Consider the following 23,869-nt stretch of genomic DNA (forward strand, 5'->3'; position numbering starts at 1 on the left):
CCTAGAACCTAATATTTTATTAACCTAGCAGATTAGAGATCTACTGAATAAATGCACATTTAGGTTCTTAACGCAATTAGTGGAAGCAAAATTACAATCACTAGTGAAACAAATAGATTCTGCCTAATCAACAATTCTTCATTAATAACTTAGAACCTTTAGACACTTTGAAGCACAGTGTCTCATCTTATGACAGGAAAAACACTTGACCTCATTCAAGTCCTCCTTCAGTTGTGAGGTTGAATCCTCACTCCTGTTGCTTGAACCTCTTCCTTTGCTCCTTGTTGCCTGAATGGCAAGAGCAAGATTCCCATCATCACTCTTGAGATGGCCTCTTGATAGAGATTTCTTTGGAGTCTCCTCTTGGATGAAATCATCCCACAGTTTATCCCAATCAGAAAGCTTCTCTTGTGCCATGACGCCCTTGATGAAAGGAGCCCATGGCATGGTGAAACTATTCAAGGTCATACATACCATCTCTCCATCTGTCACTTTTTCCCTAGCTGTGGCCAACTCATCACAAACTTGTGTGATCTTGGTGAGATAAGTAGTCACTGTATTTGATTTGGTCATCTTGGTGTTCTTGAGCTTCTCCCTCAACACCATCTTCTTGTTGCCATTATTGCTCTCCTATAGCTCTGTCAGAACCTCCCACATATCCCTTGTTGTTGTATTCTTCTTAGACAGGCATGATCGTTCATCGCATCCAAGATAATTCTTCTGGCTTACGTATTTTTTTGATTGTGTATGGCTAGATCTGCAACATCTATAGGTGGAGTGAGTTTGGTGTTAACAAACTTCCATATGCCATTCTCCATGAGAAGCAAAGAAACCCCCGTTTTCTAGGGAGTGTAGTTATTGGCACCCATCCTGTCCTCAAACCTCATACTGGTTGCTGCCATCTCTAAGTCATAAACTCAATTGAAAGGTTTTGCTGTCACACCATGATTAGTATGGTCTCCCTCTCTCCCTTTGAGGGCTAACCTTTGCCAATCACTGCGAGTTGTTCCAATTTTTTGCATGAAAACCTACAACCGGTGGGTTCCTTTTTGCTGCTTAGTGCTCCTAGAATTTTTCCCAACCTACGTCGCCTTGCCAGTTGATCCTCTCAGGTGGTTGGTCAACTGTTAGTTGTTGAAGCTTGTGGTAGCTTCAGAAGGTCTTCTGCATAGGCTTGGTGTCTTAGCATGTGGAAGATGATTTATTGCCTCTTTAGGTGCTTGCTTGGTGGAGTAAGTGATTTATGTCTTCTTTCCTAAGTCTAACTTAAAAAAAGTACAATAATTAAAGTCAATTAATTATTGTGGACTATTAAGTCATTTTCTAAGGATAAATAATTTAATTATTTAAGTGACTTAGAAATAATCTCAACCATTGATCTCCAAGATCTTCTAGAAGGGAGATTAGGGTTAGGGATTTAGACTTAATGAAGATTATAAAAGAAGCCTAGCAAAGAGGTGAAGACAGAAGAACACAAGAGAGAGAGGCAGTTATAGCATTTTTGGGAAAGCGATTTTCTCAATAAGGAGAGAGCGAATTTTGTGGAGCGTGAGCTCAATTCGACAGTGGAGAAGGAAGACAAATATAGGGATAATTTTGAGTTGTTTCAATGAGGTCGATTTGTTGGGAATTGGAGAGGTCGAATTGCTGAAGTGAGAAGGAGGCGTAGTTGTTGGGGAGGTTGATTTGCCAGGGTGGAGTTGTGAATGCGTAGAGGCTGAGTGAGAGCTAGATGTAGAGGCCAATTTTCTGGTGAGAGGTCAGCGGATTTTCTTTAGGCCGAATTTCTTCAGAGGTCGATTTCCAATTGGCCAATTTTCCTTGGACCAAATTATTCTAGTGGGGCTGAGTTGTAGGTTCTAGTCATTGTATTTTTCTTTGTAAATGTTCTGTGGGTTAAAACTCCGAGTTTCCAGATTAATAAATGGCAAAATTTTTGTTGGTGAATTTTTTCTATTGCAATGTGTGATTGATCTCTGCAATTTATGTCTGTTGCATATATTTCTATTGCAATGTGTGATTGATCTCTCCAATTTTATTTGTGTGATTGACCAATGATTTTATTTTTTCAGTAATTCATGATTTATTTTGTTAATTAAATAAATTGTTGGGAATAAATAATTGCCTTGAGAAAATAAATCTAGGCTGGTATTAGGAGATTTAACATTGGTTGTCTCCAACAGTCCACGTCACTATGTACGTTTGCCTTCAAACCCTTCTTTGCTACTCACTCGATCAACTTGCTCTCTTGTCCTTTCTTTGTTTGCAACTTCAATTCTGTCAGCCACTCAACCCGAGTTAGTCCATGTCTCCTCCATCAAATTTTAGTGGCAATTGCTATTTTCTCTGTTGTTGGTTGTCGGCCCCTGCGACCCAGTTCTTTTGGCTTTGTTGGTTTGTTGGCCTTAGCTTGCCGTCGGGCTGTGCTACCCCGACCTCGTCCTCGAGCCTTGTCGACATGACCCGATCACCTTTGTTAGATTGTTAGCGGAAGTCTTTGCCTAGTCTTGCCGTAGGTTTTCCCTCCATCATTGGTTTCCTTACGTAGGGCCCTTTCCATAGACCAATTGCCTTTGTGCTATTGGACTGCAGGTCGATTCCTCTTGCGCAGGAGGCTTGCAATTTGTTGATGCCAATTTGTGGCTTCCTTGTGTCTCCGCCATCTTACATGACTTGACTCTTCAGCCAAGGAATCTCTACACTGCTACCTTGCCATCCTTGGTAGCCAAGTTTGACAGCCTTAGGTTGTTAATCACCTCTGCAGTCCCTTTACAACTGAGTGCGTGGCCCACTCAACCACCTTTATATATATATTTGTTTGTTTGTTTGTTTTTTTTTTTTAAATTTGAGTTTCAACTGCTATACAACCCTCGATTTTTTTCTTCCCCTGTCATATGACTATGCCATATGTCGTGCGATCTTAGTCCTTCCAAAATATTTTTATTTTACCTCATATGATCGCAGTTGAACCTGGCTTGATGATCCCTACACAAACCTGGCTTCCCTGCGTGATTTAGAGATCGGTTTTTAGAGTTTTGGGCTCTGATATTGTTGGACATTGGATAAACCAACTCTCCTCGTGTGTTTCGCGACATGGACAAATCGCCTCTTGTGGATCCTTATCTCTGGTGATGCGATTGTTGACTAACACCTGTGGGTTTTGGTGTAACGACAATCGTGATTCCAACATATACAAGGCTACTTTTTTCGCTGAACCTAGCCCTCGACATTCTATTAACCTAACAAATTACAGTTCTACTGAATAAGTGCACAACTAGGTCCTTAACACAATTAGTGGAAGAAAAATTACATAAATGTCAATCACTAGTGACACAAATAGATCCCGCCCAAACAACAATTCTTCATCAATAATTCATAACCTACTTGGGCATCCATCTTGGCGATTCTTGGGATAATGGCCCAACTAAAGAAAATACAGTTACAACATACCTTGGATTTGATCCAGTAGATCAAGCCCTAGATTTGTCCTTGATCTCCTTGGTTATCTGGATCTCCTATGTTGCACCCTTGTACTTTCCTCAGATTTGGCACATTTGAGTATACACTCACTTGAGAAAATCCTTCTTTCAGTGGCTAGTGCCATTGTATGGTCTGTCTTGCTCTTCTTCTTAACCTTGCTTTTATAACATTACATTGAGCTAAATCTCAAACCCTAATCTCCAAAGTGATTGACGGGCGAGATTAGATCTTGCTTCACTTGAGATCAACCATTGAGATTAAAACATAGTCATTAAAATAAATTACTTCACTTTTCCTAAGTTTCCTTAGCTCAATTATCTAACATAATTAATTATGTGCTTTTCCTAAGTTGGACGTAGGAAGTAAGTTAGAAGCAACTTTTGCTCACACTTGAGTAAGTGTCCTAAGAAAACTGTGGTCACTTCTGCACGCCTAGACACTTAGGCGTGTGGAGAAGTACCCACCCAAGATACAAACATCAACAAGGTGTTATTTAGAAATTTATTGCTGTGGCATTAGGACAAGTTATAATGGTTGAGAACAACTATTTGGCACCAAACATTTGCTTATCTTAGTTATCAATGTCTTGCACTTTTGAAGAATATTAATATGGTTTATGGTTTGTGTCCAAATGACATGAGAAATGTGTTTGTGAAGATTACATTTAGGTAAGCAACATAGGGATAAACTTGAGAGAGGTCCATGGGGAGTGTTACCCACCAAAATGGGTGACTCTATGGGAGAAACGTTTTCTCCTATTCTTCATATTCATTCAGCCAACCATGCAACCCTTGACAACCACCACTAGTTGATGACGCACCATTTTATCTCGGCCACCTGCATTAGTCATATGCTTCTCACCCATCCGACAAGAGAACATGGACAAAGGTGGGTTTCTAATCAAAAGGTACTCTATTCATTTTGCAATCAGGTGCTTATGCTTATTTTTATTTGGGCTTTTGATATGGATTATGGGGTGACTTGGAGGGGTCTTGATCGTGATCTTGTTCCCTCACCTTAAATGGGGGGTTAATCTTCGATCCTAGTCCAGTGGGACCTCCCCAAATGGCCCAATTGGTATAGGAGAGGCATTACTCGGGAATCCCTGATTGAGATAGCGTAGTCCATTTATCCCTATTCCATACTTACCACTTTCCATCTTACATTACATGCCCATTACCCATCTCCATTCTTCGGGTTCAACTGACCATTGGTTCTATGGGATTTGGCAACCATACATCCCCATACCTGGGTAGGGCCCGACACTTTGCCCTAGGAGGTTGTTGTAGCTAAAAGGAAAGGAACAAAAACATATTATGGCCACAAAATAAAATAAAAGAATATCAAAATGCAAAAGATGGTTGTGACATGCACATTAGCCCGTGGGAAAAAGCCTAGCATGAGCTCTACCTCACTCATTATTGCCATCACCCGATTCTTGAGCACATGTTGCTCCATTACATATTAAAAGGAACCCTTGCGTGTCCCAACTTTGATGAGCAATGAAATGACTCATCCTTAAAGGGTTAATACAACTGCGATACATCATTCAAAGCAAGCTCTAACCCTTTGAGCTACGATTAGTAATACAAATAAAAAACAAACAAAAGCAAAAGGCACACAAGATGGGTGGAAAAACAAAGGCCAAGTTGGTAACTCATGCATCCATGATTGCTCCCTCCTCACATCTATACACTCAAGATGTGGATCCCCATCAGCCTAGTCCCTTTGACCATGGCACTTGGCCACAAAATCTTCTCCCCTCCATACCATCATTATTCACTAACACCGATTGATTGAAGAGTGGATTGAGGAAATGTTACTCTCCCTTGGGGGTTGGAAACACCTAATAGGGTTGTCCTTTAGCCACTCCTAGCTAGGGAGGAAACACCATTGCAAGTTCAAAGCCCCAAATTTTGGAAGGGAAGCCTTATGTGAAATATTAAATAGCCCTTTACATTCAAGCTTGGTTCACTTAGATGCAAAAATGATCATTGTCCCTGATGAATGGTTGCTTTCACTAGACTTTTTTTTTGTAATTGTCAGGCGGTTCAGCAACCCATGACCTGGGCACCTTACCCACAGGTACCTAGGCACCAAAGATGTATATTGACACCCACAGGTGAAGCGTTGAGAACCTTGGGTCTCTGAGCAGTATCATCACATCATACCTACCTTTGGGCACCTCCTGTACCTAGGTCGTTCTGCCACTTTGCACTACATTTGGCGATTCTTAGGGGTAATACACCTAACTAACATGTACCCAGGTCGACGTTCGCACCTTTTGAAGGGTGGCAACTGATTCATGGTCTAGATGAGAATGATCTCACCTTTTGAGACATGGGAGGGCTAGTAGCACATGGAAAGCCCTCAATGTTGGTGCAGAGATGAGCATTTTGATTAGTTGGAGACCTAAGAGACCACTTTTTGGCACCCCAAGTGGATTTTGGGTACCACAGAGGGATATTGATGGAAATTTGAGGACTGACCCTTAAATGATGATTTATAGAGGCTTCTACACCACATTTGGCACTCAACAGCCTCAACAGTTGCCACTTGGAGCTCATTTCATGAATGACTTCAGCATTATGAGGCTTCATGGCTCAAACATGTGGGCTTACATTTGATTTTGAGCTAGTTGGGTTGGCTTGTAACCTAAGGTTTTATTGTGATTTTACTTGTCTTTTTGGGCCTTTAGCCTTAATTAGAGACTTGTCCTCCTCATATAAATAGAGGAGAGGACTATTTCATTTCTCATCATCATCACTTGTGAATTCGACCTCTCTACTTGAGAATTTCGGCCTCTTGTACCTATTGGAGAGATGTGATCTATGGAGCATATTTTGTCTTGGAGCTATATTCTTGTCTTTGGAGAAGTTGCCTTGGATCAATGATTGGATTGTACATGCATATTATCTTGTAAGTGCCCTTTTATTGGAAATTTTTGATTTCATGTCTAATGTATGGAATAAATTGGTGATCTAGGTTAAATATTGTGCCCTAATTTTGTTGAGTATCAATTTTATGGAAGCTAGGTCCTATCATTGCATGCATTGCTCATTTATGATATGTCAATGACAATCCCCTTGGTGATCTTACATTAGCTCTCCCAAGTGAATTTTGATCCCTCACAAAGGTAATAGTTAGGGTTTTGATGCTAAGGCATCAAAATATCCTTACTCCTTTGCAAGTTTTAGCCAACCTAAAGAATCCATAGACTCCATCAACCCTAGGACTAGGCGTTGACCATCCATTATTGGTGATCCAGTCAAACTATATCCATAAATCTTAACTCTCTCTCTCTCTCTCCCTCTCTCTAATTTGACCCTCTTAAGGCCAAACTACCAAGTAGGGCTTAGTGTGAATTGACTAGGAAGGGGGATTTTTAGACTTGGAAAGTCTATACATCGAGGGCTATAGTGGTTGCCCCAAGATCATTCCCCTTAGTGGGCATTCATTCCAGTTTCATCCATAATTCCTCTTGCCCTAGTTGTTTGTCCTAGGGTAAAATTGTAGTTTGGTTATAACTTCAACTTGAGGGCTCCTTGATGGTTTCATGTGTTGTAACCTTGTTGAAACACATTGTTGGAAGCCCTTTCTTGATGCTTTGACTTTTGGCCATCCCGACCCACAATAAATCAATCAAACCCTAGATCTTGCGTTGCCTCAATTTGGCATCTCTAAGGAAAGCAATTGTCTTGTCTTCATGGTTGGTGCTTAGTACCTAAATTGTGTCTTTCCCTTAGAAGCCTTTAAATCACCTCATACCTTTTAAACCTAGAATATTTATTAGGCAACCTCTATACTGGGATTCCTCCCATTGGTGAGAGTCCATAAAGAGCAGGGGTAGTACTGTAGTAGTTGTGGTGACAATGGGCTACTACCTCATTGTTGTCACTTGGTCTAGTGATAGCCTTGTAGGGTAACCCTCTCCAAGGCTTGCTAGATTTTGCGGCAATAGAGAGAAAACATCAAATTTGAAATGGTGCATGGCAACCTTTTTGGTGCCATGAAATGTCCATTGTTGTAAGTTGCAAAGTACTTGATAACAATTATTTGCATTTTTTAAAGAAAAAAATGGGTGTACTTTCTCAAGTACAAGTTAGATGCTCTTGATCCATTCAAGGAGTTCAATGCCATGGTTTAGAGGTAAGGTGGGAGGAAGGCTATGTTTATTAGGATAGACAATGCAGGAGAAGACAATTTTAATGATTTCTATGAATATTGTGATGTTGATGGTTTTTATAATGCAATTTATTTCTAGGATTTAAAATATATTATCAATCTCATTTTCAATTTAATGCATGGTTATTGACTTTGCAATCTATGATCCACTTGAAATAGAGTAGAAATAAAAACCTAAGTCATTGGGTGCGTCGAGTTTTATCCTTGGGATTCGAAATTTTCAGAACCTCAAACGAATTCAAACAAATTTGATTATGTATGCCGAACAAAATGGTGAATTCGAACCAAAAAAATTAAATTTGACAAAAAAAATTGATTAGGTTCGGTTAAAAAAATTAAATTTTGGGCTAGGTTTTTCGGTTGGTAAAGCTGCCGGAGGTGTTTATTGCGCAAGCGTTCGAGGAAGACGCCCAACCTTGACTCACTGCAAAACTAGTAAGTATTCATGAGTAAAACATTTTGAATTATAATCGTGTTAGTTAATATATATACAAAACAAAGTTACTTTTTATAAATATAGATATACAAAAATAAAAGAACTCGAGATATAAACTTTGCAGTCGATCACACAGACAATGTGCTTACAAAATCAATGCTCCTCAAGTTAGATCATAAAAGGAACGGAGGTTGAGCTAGTGCGTGAAACCCTATATAACATACGAGATAATAACTTGTATATATACCACATCCAAACCAAATATTATCAGACATCCATCGAATTATTGATTTCGACCAAAACAAAGCTACTTATGCATAGAGAATCCACATATTAACAAACATCCACACAATTTGTTCACTAGTTAAATAGATTTACTAAAACGGAGTATTTGTACAATGTTCAAACCACGCAACAAACTTGCATTAAACCACACAAAAATGAAAGGGGTAATGTGCTAGGTTGGTGGCCCCAAGCCAACCAGAAACGTTGCCTCTTGAAGAGAAACTAAATCACAATAAAATAGTATGTCGTAGATAAAACTTGAGCATCAACAATCTTATATTGGTGAATCCACAACTTAAATAGGAACAGTATAAAAGAGTTCGACCTAATGGCCGCACTACTGAGCAGAGATACAAATCTGAAACAAAATAAAACCTAGTATCCTTGCTACTAACCTATCTTAGATCTAGAGTCCGGTTTTTATAGAACATACAATACAAAACAATTTTGATACATGCCATATTCAGACCCTATTCTGAGCAAAGACTACGAGAGATCTAACAGTCTCTCCAGATCTTGATTTAGGGAAACAACCAGAACACCTAAACTGAGAGTAGATAGGTAGGATTCAACTGAAATAACTCGAACAAAGGAACCTCAATTGACTTATTAACTTAAACGACTGCCAAAGTGGCAGACCAACCAAGCACACGATGTGGACTAAAGATCCGCTCCAATAGGTGATAAAGCATTTCAAAGCCATGTTTTAGAGAATCCACATGTTCCTTTATCATTGGAGGTTGTGCACATATGCCAAACTTGGACTTTGGTTGCAGGACCCTTTGAGGGTTGCAGGATCTGCATAACCTTCATTAATAAACCCTAATAATAATAATTAATCCTATGTGTTTGCAATGTGCATTATGGACTTTGAAATTTGACTTTCAATTGATTTTTTTATATATATACATTTTTTTTTTCAAATTTCTATTTGTCGAATTTTATGCCGAACTTTATCGGCAGAATTTTAGGTGTCGAACTTTATTCGAATTTCAAGGTCACCGAACTCGAACTTGAACACAAACACGAACGTGGTGACTTAGATAAAAACCACTGCTCAAAATATTTGCATGAAAACTAAAGATGTGAATTAAAGTTTAGAGAACATATCTAAATTATTGTTGTCTAATTAAATAATAGTACAAGGAAATACAATCCACAAGGTTTGTGTCGAGGAGTCAATACAACACTAGCAACGAATAGGTAAACTTATTACAAAAATAACAACTAATAGGTAACTCTCACTAGAAATATAACAACTAATAGTAACTCTCTTTAAGGTGAGGCTAAGTGCATCAGAGGTGTGGTCTTGCCCTTTGTTGGATGTTCCCTAGCTGTACCTCCTCTTGATTCCACGTGAAGATCTCTCTCGTTGACCTATCACACACAAAGATCTTAGTTTCACAAAATATCTAATAATTTTTATCTCATTTCTTAATTTTCTAGTCCTTGTGGTTCAATGGTAAATTCACAATTAGATTTTTTTTTTTTTTCAAAGAAAAAAGCAGGCAATTTTATTATTGTGTCAAGAGGTGTTTTGTAGCCTAGTATGAGGTAGATTTTGTAGTGGAGTGTTAGGTCAATGAAGTGTTAGATTTAAAATTAATCAAGAAAATGTCGGCCCCATTATGGGGGAGATGTTCTAATGAAGTGTTAGATAAGATGTTGTAGTGAAGTGTTATTAAATAATAATAATAATAATAATAAAACAATCTAATTAAAAAAATATTAAAAAGTGGTAAATTCACAATTAGATTTTTTTTTTTTTTTTCCATTTTCCAAAGAAAAAGCAGGCAATTTTATTATTGTGTCAAGACTCTGTAGCCTAGTATGAGGTAGATGTTGTAGTGGAGTGTTAGGTCAATGAAGTGTTAGATAAGATGTTGTAGTGAAGTGTTAAATAATAATAATAATAATAAAACAATCCAATTAAAAAAATATTAAAAAGTAAAAAAGTAATAATAAGAATATTAAGTAGGCTGAATTTAACTTGATATATTGCAGTTTTGTTTTTATTAATAAAATTATAGGCAATTTCTTTGAAAAATTTCATAATATATACATTAAAATAAATTTTAACAATGATAATGCATATTTGTAACCATGATATTTCAAAACATGATGTTTAAATTTAATTAATAACCATATAAAGACTTAATACTTACATCAATCTTTCTCTTGATATGTACCTATAATCTATGCTATACATATCACATTAAGAAATCAAAATAAAACAAATTATAAAACATGTCAAAGAAAAATGCCATGCACATATGTATGTAGCTATATGTATTATGAGGGTTTTAATAAAATTAAAAATGAATATTTTTATATATAGAGATGTTAAATTTATATGTAATATAAATAATATTTTAAATAACCAGCATAGAGTCATCTTAACTCCGGATCTATGAAGTGTCAAGCAGGATCAAATCTCTCAAGTTGCTAACCTTTCCTCAATTTTTTAACTGAAAAAGAGGTTTGCATCTTGAGAGATTTGATCCCTCTTGGCACTTGGTAGATCTAGAGTTAAGATGGATCTATTTTGGTACAAGTATCAAAATTAGATCTGCATATACCTGTGGCATTCCTATGGGTTTTTGTCCCCAAAAAGCCCCCATTAATACTAGGTGTTCAAAACAGATTAGCTAATAAATACGTCATTGAGTACCTGAGAAATTTTCTTTTGGGACAGAGCAAAAACCCTATGCAGGAACATCTTCAAAATTTCCAATCCATTCCCTTGAGATCAGAAAATAAACTGTAATATGCATAAAGAAACTGTTTAGAAGTGCAGTTCTAAAAAAAGTCAAATATTGTAGACCAGATCCACATTGAGTAAGACAATCAATCAATCATATTTGGAGCCAAGAAGGATGAAGATATTTGAAGGAGCCTCCTGGGCCCTAGTCAAAGATTTTTCATGTTCCTCTATCCAATGTCACTCCATCCTTTGAAAATTTGTTTGTCTTGATTCTGCTCCCTGTAAACATGTGAGAAAGAGAGATGAGAGAAAAGCTGGCAGATCTTTTGATGTCTTGAAATAATGGTAAGAGAGTGTAATTTTGCATAGAGAACACCCCTGTTGATAGTTAGAAGAGAGCATTCACTCATAAATATGCAAATCTGATATTCCTTGGTGATTTGGAGCGAGAGTTTTAGGTCCATTAGTTCACTGAGATTGTTTGTAACAGGCCCAATATCTGTTGGAAAAGAAACAGAGGATACCTCAGAGAGATGTAGGATACCCCCTGCTCCTTGCAGGGATGGGTTTCTTTGTGCAGTGCCATCAAAGAAGGTCCAATGGGAGTCTTTTTGAATTGTGGAGTTTGTCTTGGATATCTTGGAGTAGAGGAGAAGATTTGAAAAAAAACAGTTTGAATAGCTTGACTTTGAATAACAGTGTGGGGGGGAAGGAATTGTGTCTTCAAAGAGGGAGCGAATTTGGGCCAGCCAAATACCCCAGGCTATGATCAGAGGCAGAGTTTTTATGTCCTTTCTGTAATGAATTGATAACCAGCTGTTTAGGGTAGTTTTATGGAATCTACCTCCAAAGTCAGTGGTAGATCGATATATTTTGAACTTCTCGCCAGACTTTTTTTGTGAATGTGTATTCCAAGGAAAGTTGTGTGTTAGATATGAAGTCCCCTTTGCACAAGTTGCATCTACCTGGCCCAGTGAAATTCCTTCTTTGCAGGTGGTCCCATGTGGGTGCTTTGTTGTTTAGAGGTAGCCACATAAAGAGCTTGGCCTTAAGTGGTCTACTTAATCTTCAAGGTTTCTTTCCTGACCAGGGAGGTGGGAGTTCCTCCACTTCCTGTGCTAATGTAGCTTAGCCAATTTTTGGGCTCTAACAACCAGTGGGATTGGGAGACCAGATTATTTGGTCCTCCTGATTCAAGGGATAGACAAAATCGTTTTGTAGGGCTGAAATATAAGATGTCTAGTGAAGGGCCTAATCTTTGCTTAAAGTTTTATACCCACCTCCTGCCAAGATAGCTAGCAACCTTGACTAGTTATAATATCGCCTTACCAAATTTAATTTAAGAAGAAAAAACCTTCCCTGTTCAAAGTTTGTATGATTTGGTTTTGAAGGAAATGATTATTTTAACTTCTAATCCATGGGTCTTTCCTGATCAAAACATTTGTTCCCTTTCCCACTTTCCACAGGAGCCAAATTCCTTTTGCTTGGTTTCTCGATCCAGTGCACTAGAGATTCCTGTGGAAAGTATTTGGCCTGAAGTACCTATGCCCAAGACCCGATCCTTGAATCGATCCCCAAACATTTTTGTCAGCAAGAGATTTAGTGAACATGAAGATGTTTATCAGTCCCCATCCTCCAAGACTTTGGGGTATGGCCAGTTGTTTCCTTGTGGCTAGGACCAGAGAATTATTTGCAGCAGATTCAGACTATATGAATTTAAACTTTAAAGTAGACATGTTGAATTTTGTCTAGAATAGTGTGGTCCAATAGATAGGTATAGCTTCCAAAACAGGCTTTACCAAGACCAATCAACCCGCCCTAGAAAGCAATCTGTAGCACCAGGTGTTTAGCCTTTTTTTCTACTTTTGCAAAAAGCCACATCCAGTCATTCTTGACGTAAAAATTTTCTTTTAGGCTGAAGCCAAGATATTTCGTGCCTTCATCTGTGCCTAGAAACTACATATCCAGAAGCTGTGCTATGTATTGCTGTCCCAGCTTCAACATTCCCCAAATGGATAAGGAGAATTTGTCCTTAATTATTTTCATGCAAGTGGATTTACAAAAGGTAGAGAGAATTTCTTTAAGTTGATCCAAATATCAAAGATCTCCTGCACAAAAGATAAGGATATTGTTGACAAAAAGCAGATGAGATATGAAAAAAGAAGAGCTAACTGTAATGCTTTTCATAGCATCTGAGTCAATTGCTGTATGGATTAGCCTATTGAGACCCTCCGCAAAAAAGGAATAGAAGGGTGGAGAGTGGACAACCTTGCTGTAATCCCCTTTCTGCCTTGAAAAAAGGGGAGGCCCAGCTATTGATCATAAGTGCAAAAGAGGTTGAGATGAAGCAAAATTGGGTCCAAGTGATAAAAGAGTGGGAGAAGCCCAGGTGAATAAGGAGCCTGATATATAACCAACTCACTCTATGAAAGGCTTTTGAGAGATCAACCTTCAGATTGACCGCTTTCTGCTTGCATGTTACAGCTTGAGTGGGCCTAATGGTTAAGAGCATGTGTTTCCTCCTAAGAGGTCATAGGTTCAAAACCAGAGGGGGGTAGAGTATGTATGCCTTCGTAGAATTAGCAGTCAAATCGCTGTGCGGAGGTGGGTCCCTTGTCCCACAAACAAGGGGGTCTCATACACCAATATGGTGTCTGGCTTGGCTGTGACCTTAAAAATGGATATTATTATTATTATTATTATGAATGGAGTGAAGGCTTTCCTGAGCAACACCAATAGCTTCATGCATTTGTCTTCCTTCAAAAAACCCAAGTTGTTTGAGTGAGATGTTTTCTACAGCGCTATAGCCTATAATCTTTGTAATGATTTTATAAATTCTCTTACAAAGCAAGATGGGTTTGAAAAGGTCAAAGGAGCAGGGATTATCATATTTTGGGATGATTGCGACGAAGGTCGAGATGAAGGCAGATATAATCTGTCTTGAAGTTCTGGAGTATTCCACCACTCTTAAGACGCCATTTCCCAAGAAGTTGAAGTAGCCAAGATAGATTTCTTTTGGAAGACTGTCAGGGCTGGGGCTTCTATTCTTTTGAAAACTATGAAGAGCCTTCAAAAGTTCTCCAATAGTGACTTCTGCCATTATGATCCATATATTTTAGCAAGAGGTAAGCATTAGGGGAAGTTTGAGGTTTAAAATGGGCCTCCTAAGGAAAATAATAAAATAATAGTTAAATTTTTAAAATAATAAAATAAGAGCTATGAATTTTTAAAGGAAAATAAAGAAAACTATTTTTTTCTTTAATTTTATTTTTGGCTTCTCTTGTTATATGTTTACTCCAATGCTAAGTGTAACTGCCCATTGGATGCGAATTTAATTTTGCATCCAACGAGTACACACTTTGCATACTTTTAAGTAGAGTCATCCATATACCTTAGCAAGAGGTAAGCATTAGGGGAAGTTTGAGGTTTAAAATGGGCCTCCTAAGGAAAATAATAAAATAATAGTTAAAATAATAAAATAAGAGCTATGAATTTTTAAAGGAAAATAAAGAAAACTATTTTTTTCTTTAATTTTATTTTTGGCTTCTCTTGTTATATGTTTACTCCAATGCTAAGTGTAACTGCCCATTGGATGCGAATTTAATTTTGCATCCAACGAGTACACACTTTGCATACTTTTAAGTAATGTCATGTGGCACACCCATGTATTTTCATTTTTTTCGATGTGGGTCTACTCAAAAAGTATGTAGGGTGGGTACTCATTGGATGTAGAATTAAATTCCGCATCCAATGAGTGCCTACATGTGGCATTTGAGTAAAACTATAAGGAGTTAAGCCGACTATTGCTATTATTGTGCCCCATAGAAGCCCACTATTGTTATTGTTGCGCCTTTACATTATTATTGTTATGTCGGCTCTGATTATATTATGACTCCATAGACTCTTATATATAGAAAGGAGGTCTTGTCATTTGTATCATCCAAGAATTGTTCATTTGTGTAATGTAAAGGAGGTTGCCCCCTCGAAGAGGTTGAATTCTAAGGCGTTGATCTATCTTTTCTATCTTTTAGTGAGTTGGTTTCATAACATTTGGTATCAGAGCTTTGGATTCTAGGGTTTTGCTCCTCCAAACAAGTCATCATGGAATTTTCGCTATAACTTTTTTTCTGCGACGTTTCAGAAGTGAAAAAAAACCCATTTGAGCCGAAATCGTTCTGAACCTCAGGCCCGAATTTTAGATCTTGTCTCGCGATATTGTAGGATATATGATTTGAGAAAGTTAGGGTTTTTGCAAGCTCCAGAATTTCATCTCAAATAGGTCATCGTGGAATTTTCGCTATAATTTGTTTTCTACGACGGTTCACACTTTGAAACTAAAACCCATTTGAGTCGAAATCGTGGGAAAGCTCGGACCCAAATTGCAGATCTCGTTTTGCTATATTTGTGGAGATATAGTCTAAGACATTTAGGGTTTTGTAGGCTCCCGAATTACATCCCAAATAGGTGACCTGGGGAAAATTGTCATAACTGTCTTTTTGAGCATCAGAGTGAAATTTCGTAAGAAGTTGCAGAAAGAGCACAGACTGTAGTTTTCTGTGTATATTTTTCAGATCCAAAGGTCAAAACAGTGACACGTGGCACTTCATACAAGTTTGTTCTTCTGAAAAGGTATATAATCAGGTAATCTTGGGAGATTGTGCATAACTCTTTCTTGGATAATCCAATTTCGATCAGATTGGTGGCATTGGAAGGAGGACGAAGAGGGCTACTGCAGGTCGTGATTTCAGAACTGGAAGATCCAAAATTATAGAGTTGCAGTCGTTTCAAGATCGATCTCCTAAAATCAAGAAAAGGCAATATGAGGAAGTTTGATGGCAAGGATCTAACAAACTGGATACTACAGATGGAGCAATATTTTGATCTACATGAGGTGCAACTGCTACAAAAGGTACGTATTGCATCTTTATATTTAGAACCAGATCAATTTTTATGGTATAAATGGCTTTGTTCTCGTAAACCACTTGTTATGTGGTCAATTTTCACGGAGGAAATGATAACACGTTATGAGGATACAAAGAGAAACACTTTCTTTTTAGCCAATTGATAAATCTCAAGCAAAAGTGTTCAATGAAAGAGCACATTGAGGACTTTCAAAAATTGAATATAAGCGAAAATGATATTACAGAGAAGCATAGGATTGATGTCTCCATATGGACTTTAAAGGATAACATTCAACATGAGGTTCGTCTTTGGGAACCTGATTCATTGGAGAAGGCATTCAGGTTGGCAAGAAAAGTGGAAAGAAAAATTATGGCAACAAGGAATTCTACCCGTCACAACTATAAAGATGGAAATGTTGTTTCTCCTAGTCTTCTAGAACCTACAAGGTTAACACCACAACAATTGGAAGAAAAAGAGCAAAAGGGCTTTGTTACAATTGTGATAACAAATACATTAAAGATCATAAGTGTGCTGAGAAGAAATTATTTTACATTGGTTGTGAAGAGGAGGAAGAAAAGGATCAAGAAACGTCAAAAGAAGAGGATATACACCAGGAACCAACCCCAGAGAAAGAAGAAATGAATCTGACCATATCTTGTAAAGCATTGGCAAGAATTACCACTCAAACTCTCAAGATAGAAGAAATATAGAAGGACATATCAAGAAGAAAAAGGTTGAAGAAGTGAAAGATCACATTGAGAAAGAAGAAATGAATTGGACCATATCTTGTAATGCATTGGCCAGAATTATCACTCTTCAAACTATCAAGATAGAAGGACATATCAAGAAGAAAAATGTTCAAGAAGTGAAACATCACATCGAGCATCAAGAAATGAATCTGACCATATCTTGTAATGGATTGGAAGAAATTACCACTCCTCAAACTCTCAAGATAGAAGGACATATCAAGAAAAAAAGATTCAAGCAGTGAAATATCACATCGAGCATCAACAACAAGTTCTCCAACTTTTAAAGGATAATGCCACTTTGGTGCAGAATTGAATGAAACAACAAACAAATCAACATCGCAGTAAAAGAAGTTTTGATGTAGGCGATTGGGTATTTTTACAGCTACGGATCAAGCAAGCTATTTATGAGAAGGAAATGTTGGCAATACTACATGCACTTAAGACATGGAGACCTTACCTAATGGGAAGACACTTCAAGGTAAAAATGGATGATGATATTCTTAAATACTTTTTAGAACAAAGATTATCTTTAAAAGAACAGAAAAAATGGGTCACAAATATGTTGGGTTATGACTTTGAAATCATCTACAAAAAAGGGAAGCAAAATGTTGTTGCAGTGCACTCTCAAGAAAGGAAGCAAAATGTTGTTGCAGCGCACTCTCAAGAAAGGATGACGATGTGGAAGCATTGTTTTGTGCTATTTCTATTATCCAACCAGATTGGATAAACGAAGCAAGGAATGAATGGAAGAAGGACGAAGAAGTGTGGCTACTCATTCAAAGTTGCAGAAGATCCCAGTTCAAACAATATTGCTAGAACTTGAGGAGGAAGGAAAAATCATATTGGAACCTGGAGCAATCACAGAAACAAGAACTCGACAGCTCGAAATCGATCAATTTCAGAGTATCTCATCAAGTGGAAGAATTTTATACAGAAGCATCAAGAACTACTCAAGCGTTGAGGACAACACTTTTTGAAGGAGAGGGGCATGTTAGGTCCCTATACTACTAGTGGAACCCCTTATTGTTATTAGTACCACCCCCTTATTATATTGTTGTGCCCATGTAGGCCCCATATTGTTATTATTGTGTCCCATAGAAGCCCATTATTATTACTATTGTGCCCTTACATTATTATTTTTGTGTCGGCTCTGATTATATTATGACCCCTTAGACTCCTGTATATAGAAGGGAGGTCTTGTCATTTGTATCATTTAAGAATTGTTCATTTGTGTAATGTAAAGGAAGTTGCCCCCTCGAAGAGGCTTATTTCTAAGGCATTGATCTATCTTTTTGTGAGCTGATTCCATAACAGAGAACAATATCTATGGATGCATGAGAATCTCCTTTTAAAGTATTTGAAAGTGTTGGACCCCAATGGAAGTGATGTCCTCAAAAGATGTGATAGGCTTGCCATTTGACATATTTATAGCTTAGATGGCATTTTTGATCTTTCTTCAGTTTGCAAAATTATGATTTTTTTGTGTGTTTTCATCCCCTGTTTTGAACCAAAGGGTACGACTCTTGATTGTTGGATTCATGACTATATTGAGATGGGGGGTGAATCAGTATAATACAATTTTTAGTATGTATATATATTTTTTTTGTAAATCTTGGCAGGACCTTCTGTTTTCTATTTATAAAAGACAAGTTTACACCACATGAATGAGATAGGTGGCCTCAACTTGCCCAGTGGGAAACCAAGTCTGTTGGCCACCTATCCTCGTTATAAGCCATCCAAAAATAATATAGTTTCAAGCGATCAACCCAAGCTATATATGTATCTATATCATGATAAGAGTCTAAGTTTCTATCTATCATAAGCATACATCAGTAAAAAGTAAATGCTATCCACAAGAAACCAAAAAACATTCTGGAACCTGACTATTCCTTCTGATCTTCTGAGGCTGAGTCCACTGGAGCCGGGTCTTCGGCTGAGTCTCCTGGTGCATCCGCCAACTCGATAATACAAGGGATATGCCTTTGAATACGATCTAGGCAGATGTCCTGCTTGCACAGTTGGAATTGAATGGTCTGCAGGTCTTTCTTGTAGTTTGGCATGTCTTGGAGGGTCATGGCCATCCCCATTGATAGTTGCTCCATGGCCTTCCCCAGAAGGCTCTTCATGAGCCAGTACAAGTATAGAGTCTGCTTAAACTGCGTGAGTCTACCCCTAGTATTCCCTGGATCCGCGATTACCTCTTGCCAGTTCTCCATTTCCTCTCCGGATTCCGACTCCTCCTTTATTTGTTCCTCCCAATCTTCTAAAATCTTGCGGATGCCTGCATTTGTTCCTACCCTATACGCTGTTGCCACTTCACTGATGAGCCGTTCTACTGGCTTCCTCCCATGCCTTGGCTCTGAGGTGCTTGGGTCTGCTGCTCTAGGCAGCTCCCTCCCCCTTCTGCCTCGTCCTCTTCCACGAGATGGTCTAGCCATCTCTTCTGCTGTGCGAGCCTGTTCACACACAATTCGCATTAGTTCACAGAGTATATGTTCTAGCCGTTCCAGGTTGCTGCTGCTTCCCCTCCCCTCACATTTCAAGCCGCACTTGCCTCTGCCCCGGTGCCCCTTTGCCCAAGGATGCGACGCCTCTCCTCTGCCTGAATTATCAGTGCCACTCACCTGCCAAGCGGTAGCCTCTCCACCTTTTTGGTGTTGGTGTATCTCTCCTCTGCTCCCGGGGGTGATGACCTGGTGCCCGACTCAAATTATGCTTACAACACTCACCGCCAGCCCATCGAGCCAGGTTACCAACACTCCCATTCTCATAACCTTCCCTCGCCCCTCTGTCCTATGCAGCTTCCGCTCCTCTCTGCCACTCCCAATTTCCTTCCCTCGCTCATGCTTATCTACATTCTCCCCTCCCTCCCTGGTAATCCTGCTATCCTGCTTAATTGCAGGTGGTTTCTCAAGGTCCCAACCCCGATTATCTCTCTTAGTGCTGGTTTCTGGTTCGGACCCGATTCCCTTCCCTCCCATCATGCAGAGGTCTCCCCCACCTTTTCCCCAATTCCCCTCCCTGGTCTGTTCTCTCATCCCCCTGCCATGGAATAGCACAGAAAGCATTGCATTAGATGTGTAAGGCCAGTTAACATACCTGGAGCTGATGCGTAGAGGTCTTTGCTGGTCTCTTCCCTGGTATGCTGCGTCTTTTCTCCGTCTTCCCGTAACAACTATGCTCTTCCCACCACCCTGCCTTCCTTCATAATCCGCTCCCTCCATTCTCTGTCCCATCACCCCTCCTGTCATGTCCTTCCCACCTCTGTCACTACCTTGGCACTGATTGCCACTTCTCCATTGCCCTCTGTCCATTGTCATGCGGGAGGCCACTGCACCCATCGCCATGAGCGTGCGGGATGTGGTGGATAGTACCCGTCCCTTAGTTGACCTGGGAACCATCGCTGACAGACGTACTTGGGCACACACCCTGATCGGGGGAATTTTTAGTATTTACTTATTTAAAACATTCAAACACCATAAAATTCAAACTCATAACCAGAACATAGAACACATGATACACATGGAGACCCATGAGGGAAAAATTTGCAAAACTTCTTTTAATTGATTTACCTTTGTAGGCATCAATCTACTGCTACAATTTTTGTAGGCACCAACCTAAAGGAGACACCAATCCCCTCAATGCTTTGTAGGCACCAACCTACAGGAGACACCAATCCATTCAACTATTTTATAGGCACCAACCTATAGGAGACACCAATGCGTTCAACTATTTTATAGTCACCAACTTGTAATGTCCTCTTCAAATTAATTGCCCAAGGAAGGATGTAGTAGCCTATTTAACCTCATAGGCTATAGTCATTTAAAAAGGAGGAATTATTATATACTGTTACTTAGGTAACATAGTTTATAAAAATTAAATTGGAGCAAATGGAGGGAAACATGAAATTCACTCAAATTTGAATTGAGGAGGGAAAAGCCCCAAAGAGAATCTATAAAAGGAAGGGAAAAGAGTCATTATGATCATCATGGATTATTATTCATCTTGAATTTGGGCTGGGGCTCTCGGAGGGTTTTAACTTTTAAGACCCCTTTTCTCTGATTGGTTTTGGTGGTGAAAGATTCCACCCTAGTCAATCCTCCTACCGTTCTTGCTACAAGATCAAATTTTTGTTGGAGGAGTATCTTTTTGAGGCAGCAAAGGCTGGTATCTACCTTTCTAAGGCAATGAAGGTTGAAGACTATCCTTTTGAGGCAGCGAAGGGCTAGATACTGACCTTTTGAGGTAGTGAGGGGATGAAGATTACCATTCTGAGTCAACAAAGGGCTGGAGTTGTCTTCTTGAAGTAGCCAAGGGTTCATATTTACCTTGCTGAGGTAGCGAAGCGCTGGAATATATCTTCTTGAGGTAGTGGAGGGCGGGTATTCACCTTTTCGAGGCAGTGAAGGGGTGGTATATGTCTTCTTGAGGCATCAAAGGGGTGGTATCAATGTTTTAAAACTCCAACGCCGACTCCGACTTGGCCGAGGGTCGACTCTGACTCGATATCGATTCGGCTAGCTTGATTTCAATGACTCGGTCGTTGTAAAAAATACATTAAATATATTTTTTAATAATAAAAAAACATAATTTTAAAGATTTTCATTTATGTTTCCAAACACACAGCATTAGAATATAGATAGAAGACAACATATGATCAAAGTAGGCTCATGTATATATCCATTATATCGAAATGGCACCCAATGCACTGTCCAATACATACATGATGATGATATAGAGATCAAAACAAAAACACATAACCAAGGAGGCTACAAATGGCCTCTACAACAAAAGTAAACTGTGACCAATACTACTGGTTACTGCTAGAGGAGCCAAGATCATCTGGATCAACCTCTGGATCAGAGTCAGACAGGGGCCCCATGGCTCCTCCTCATCACCATCTCCAATTGCAACTGTAGAAGTGGTAGCACTAGCAGGCTGCGCAACAGCTGCAAGCTGAGATAGATGAGATATGTGCTTCTGTCGTGGCTGAGCAGAGGAAGTGCCTGCAACTGGAGGACTTGCTGGCTTTGAGGTTGAGGCTAGTACAAGTGGATCAGGATTTGCATTCAACTAAACATTATGTTCGAGTGATGCTATCGTCTGTAATTCATAATCAATATCCTCATTAGAATCAAACTTTGCTGGATGACTCTCCACTACCCAATCTGATGTTGGATCAATGTCTTCCAACACAATGGGATCTGAATCAGGTCTTTTGTTCAACAATTGGTTGCGTCTGAGCCGAAGGTTGTATTGGACATAGACTAGATCATTTAACCGTTTTTGATCCAAATGGTTTCTCTTCTTTGTGTGAATCCTCTCAAAGACAGACCAATTGCGCTCACACCCAGTAGCATTGCAAGTTTGACTCAAAATACGAATTGCAAACTTCTGCAATTCAGGACAATGGCTACCAAAAGCCTCCCACCATTGTGCTGCAAAAAACACAGGAGTGTAATGAGTTAGCTCAACAAAATTAAAAATTATATCCAACTTTCAAATTATAAACGATTTAACAAAATAAGTATTAAGAATTTGAAAATTGAAATTTTTGTTCAGCTAGCTCATCTGCTTCCCTTGCAATCTTTGCTAGGTTCTTCCCAAAGGTACTTGAGGCATTGCTGAAGGTTGTGAGCTGTCGGTGTATCTCCAGCTGATCACACTCCAATGGGATCATGCGATCAATGTAATCAATCAATCCATCTCTAACCCCCCTTCAAAGCTCATGTCTCCTTAGCTTTATAATGATACTGTGGGTTCAAAAAATACCCAGCTGCATGTATAGGGCAATGGAGTTGATTGTTCCATCTTTCATCAATGATTGCCCAAATGGGCCCATACTTAGCCACTTTATCCTGGTATGCCCTCTTTATATGCTCCTTTGCTTGATCCATAGCCTCATAAATGAATCCCATAGCCAATCTTTCCCCATCCACCAACCGCAACACCTTAACTAGTGGCTCAACAAGCTTCACAATCTTTGCTGCCTTTCTCCAAAATATTTTTTCATTAACTTTCTTTTTCAATTCTTTGCTGTCTTGTTTGTGAGACCACTGGCTTTGATTCCATTCTTCACTGGAGAAAATCTTTTGCAAGTTTCTATGTTGTGAAAGCATAGATTGCAATGTCAAAAAATGAGTAGCAAATCTAGTAATGGCAGGCCTAATAATATCCCTGCCCCTTGTGTGTTTCCTCATCAAGCTCAAAATCCATGAATGATTGTAGATAAATTTTGTTATGCTTTTGGCGTGATCTACAGTGTTTTTGACCCAATCTAATTTGCCAATACCCTCAAGCATGAGGTCTATGCAATGTGCAACACATGGGGTCCAAAAGATGGTTTTGTGTTTTTCCTCTAACAGTTTACCAGTAAGAACATAGTTAGAGGCATTATCTGTGAACACTTGAACAACATTAGCTACCCCCACCTCCTCAACAACCTCATCCAATAGCTGAAACAACAATTTTCCATCTTTTACCTTATCAGATGCATTAACTGATTTTAGAACATGGTTCCCTGTGGGCAGAAGATAAGAAAGTTTATGATGGTACGGTTTCTTTGATTAGTCCATCCATCTGACATGATGGTACATCCTGTTCTTGCCCATGAGTTTTTGAAATCTTTCAAATACTCATTAATGGAGGCAATTTCCTTCTGCAAACGATACCCCTTATCTCATGCATAGTAGGGCCTTTGAAGCCTTTTCCAACAGCATGTATGGCATCAAACATAGGCTCATAATATGGTGAACGGGAAGCCTTGAAGGGGATATCAACATCATACCACCATCTACATATGTAATCACAAGCAGTCTCCCTCAATTCTTTCTTCCAGTGGTCATTTAATGTGGGCTGCAAAGTTCTACTAGCTTGAGGACCACTTGCATCTGATGGAGAGGAGGGTGTGACAGTGAAATAACTTTTGATATTCATATCACCCTTCTTTTTCATTTTACCCTTACCCTTTTCTTGAATAGACTCCAAAGAGGGAGGAACATATCAGAAGGGGTTGGATGCATCAGTACAAGTGATAGAGGAAGAACCCTCAAAATCAAAATGGGGGTTGGTAGCTTGTTTTTGGTGGAAGCACCCTAGGGCTTTGGGTTAGAACCCCAACAGAGTAGA

The 23,869-nt window shown here is 39.0% G+C and overlaps 1 long non-coding RNA gene across 13 annotated transcripts in view; it reads left to right on the forward strand.

Annotated features, from left to right (window-relative positions):
* LOC149220915 (uncharacterized) overlaps positions 1 to 23,869 on the forward strand; it is a 142,323-nt gene that overhangs the window by 17,973 nt on the left and 100,481 nt on the right. The window lies entirely within an intron of this gene.

Source organism: Pinus tabuliformis, chromosome Q (genome assembly GCF_031772625.1).
Source record: "Pinus tabuliformis cultivar Carrire ecotype Pingquan chromosome Q, CPIR1, whole genome shotgun sequence".
Lineage (NCBI taxonomy): Eukaryota > Viridiplantae > Streptophyta > Pinopsida > Pinales > Pinaceae > Pinus > Pinus tabuliformis.